The following is a 3,027-nucleotide window of genomic DNA, read 5'->3' as shown; positions in this document are numbered from 1 at the left end:
GAGAGAAAAGAACCAGGTGAATCAGATCTGCAATGAAGCAGGCAAAAAAAAAAAAAAAGAAAAAGAAAAAGAAAACCTTTGACTTGATTTTGGTTTCATAAATAAGCAGTACTGTATTAAGGCAGTAATGATTATTTTCTGATCGTTTACTGGAGATGTAAAATTCATTGGCTGTGTCTAAGAGCTCCCAATTACCCCCCCACCACCCCTCCAGCATGCTGTCAGCCATATAAAGTTACTCTTTTTTGGGGTGGTGGGTAATAGTTGCTGATTTCCTTCATAGATTTTTAAAAAGTTTTTTTGCCAAAGGGTGTGTGTGCACACTGGAGAAAGCCAGACAGAGAGAGAAGGTGAGAAATCATCTTCACGGGAAATGGTCACTTAGCAAGCCCTTCTCCACTTCTTCCTCCTTTGGGATTTTGGGGATGCATGCACATGTTCCTGGTATGTTTTTCAGATTACCAGGTCCTGAGCTTGAACCATGCAGTCAGCCACATAGAATCCAGCCGCCTTACCCACCATACCTCCTTTAAAACTACAATTTTTTTTTTTTAAGAGAGATTTTTGTGGGAACAGCAGTTAGTGTAAAATGTCTGTGTCGCTCGACTACCATGTAGTTGGCAGTGGTTTGAGTCCCAGACCTGCGTCCCCAAGATCTCAAGAGGAGAATGGAGGAGAGGGATTGCGGCATGGCCATTCCCCTTGGAGGGTGATTTCTCACTTTCTATCTTTCTGTCTGTCTTCCTGGTGAGCGCACGGACCATATAGCAAAAAAAGAAAAAAAAAAAAAACCCTCTTACAAAAAAAGATTTTTGTTATAGGGTGCATGCCCTTGTTGGAGAGACAGAAAACAAGAAATCACCCCTCAGGGTGGTGAGGGAGATGACCATGCTGCATTCCCTTTGCCTCCATTCTCCTCTCGGGATTTTGAGCACACACATGCCTGGCATGAGTTTTAAGCCACTGTGTCCGGACTCGAACCACTGTCAACTACGTGTGAATCCAGTAATGTAACTGTTACGCCATCTGCTGGTCTATGAAACTACTTTTAAACATAAAAATTAATTTGTTGTTTAAGAGCCGTCGGAGAGTTTTTAACTTTAAGAAATTCCTGAATTTTATGGCAATATCTTACGGTGAAGGTGACTTTTTGAAACATCTGCTTTTGGAGGACAAACTAGATACTTAAAAAGTTGAAGTTTCTCACCCTCGTAATAATAACTGGCCCAGTATGCTGTGGACCATATACAGAAATGGGGCATATCAATTATGTATACCTTTAAAAACTAGTTGTATTGGGAAAGATACATGAGGCAAAATACGGACCTCTGTTCATCTTCAAAACCACTAGCAAAGTCTAGCTCCTGATTGGTGCCTCTCAGAATCAGGTTGAGTTGGTTTTCTGTTTTGCATTTGACTGATGTTTGAAACAAGCCTGTAGGGACATTTTCCTTTAGTTTTAGAAGGTCTAACATTTATGTATGTAGAATTAGTAATGCCAAAAAGTTAAGTTTTCCGTCAAAGCCGCCTGACATTACTGAGGTATTTTAGCCTCAAGTGTTTCGTTTCTTTGTGTTAGCTGGAGACCCTAGTATTTAAGAGTCTCCAATTTCTTTTTTTTTAAGAAAGTTTTGTTATTGTAAGATCCTAGTTCTATTGTATTTGAGGGCTTCCTAGTAATACGGGAGTGAAATAAAATTAACCAGAAGAAAAAAACTAAAACCCACATCAAAAAGCTGCCCAATAAAACTTCATGTATTGGTAGTAAGCCTGAGATTCCATTACCTTCGAGGGACACTTTTCTGTAAGAAAAAACATTTGAAGATGTCTTGCCTCTGAATAAAGATTAAAAGAAAAAAAGACAAACCTCTTTCACATTACTGTAAAGAGACATTACTGTCCTGCTGATGGACTAAGGTAGATTCTTTGATGGCAGATATTTTGTAAATGTTTAGTTTGAAAGATTTTGTGTTAGAATGACTCTTAACTTATTAAGAATTTGTGAATAAAAACCTTTAGAATTACCAAATCATCTCAGTTTCTTCTAGGTTCAAAAATATTGCAAGATTATTTATTGGTGAATATGTAAAGGGACCAGCAGTTATTATAATGGCTATGTTGCTGGACTCCCATGTAGTTGACCATGGTTTGAGTCCCGGACCTGGTGGCTTAAACTCATGCCGGACGCATGTGCATGCGTGCCCAAGATCCCGAGAGGAGAATGGAGGAGAAGGGATTGCAGTGTGGCCATCCCCCCTGGGGGGTGATTTCTCACTTTCTATCTCGCTGTCTCTCTCTGTCTTTCTGGCGAGTGCACGCGCCCTATAGCAAAAACCTCCTCCCCCCAAAAAATATGTAAAGTCTTTCTAGTTGATAAATGGAAATTGATTTTGAATCATATTTGTTAATCATATTTGTTACTCATTCTATTTTTTAATTTGTGTCTGGTTTTAAAAAAATTCTTATTCAAGGATATGGATAGAAAACAAACATGCTTGTTTATGGTACAAATTGGTATGTTTGACATAGGTATGTGGTGTGAAACCAGCACTGTTAAGACAATGATCTTGTGCCTTTTTGCCAAGGGTTTCCTTTTGTCCCTTGGTAATCCCCCAGTACTAAGGTGGTTAAGATGTTTGGGCCGTTACAGGTAGAGTTGCTATGAACTTTTGGGTATAAGTCGCGAGTGTGCTCGCTGGACTGAGATGGTGAGAAAGAGAGGGAAAGCACCTCTTGTGAAGGATGGCCAGCTACATTTCCTTTTCCATTCTTTTGGGATTTTGGGCAGGTACACAAACAGGCCTGGCATGTTTCGGACGTGAATTGTGCAGCCTGCCCTCTGGGATCCAGCCACCTTAACCACCATACCACTGGCTGGTACTGGAGATCATTTTAAACAGTGAAATCATCAATAAAAAGCACAAAAATAAAGTCAGACCTTTTATTTAAAAAAAAAAAAGATTATTTAATTTTATGTATTCACTCTTTTTTTTTTTTTTTTGGAGATGTTTTTGGTATGGGGCGGCG

At 39.4% G+C, this 3,027-nt stretch overlaps 1 protein-coding gene across 1 annotated transcript in view; it reads left to right on the top strand.

Annotated features, from left to right (window-relative positions):
- Positions 1-3,027, top strand: part of WDR43 (WD repeat domain 43) — a 62,254-nt gene that overhangs the window by 32,589 nt on the left and 26,638 nt on the right. The window lies entirely within an intron of this gene.

This window comes from Tupaia chinensis, unplaced genomic scaffold (assembly GCF_000334495.1).
Source record: "Tupaia chinensis unplaced genomic scaffold, TupChi_1.0 Scaffold139757_1, whole genome shotgun sequence".
Lineage (NCBI taxonomy): Eukaryota > Metazoa > Chordata > Mammalia > Scandentia > Tupaiidae > Tupaia > Tupaia belangeri.
The sequence above is the reverse complement of the archived record's forward strand: the minus strand, read 5'-3'. Positions and strand labels throughout refer to the sequence as shown.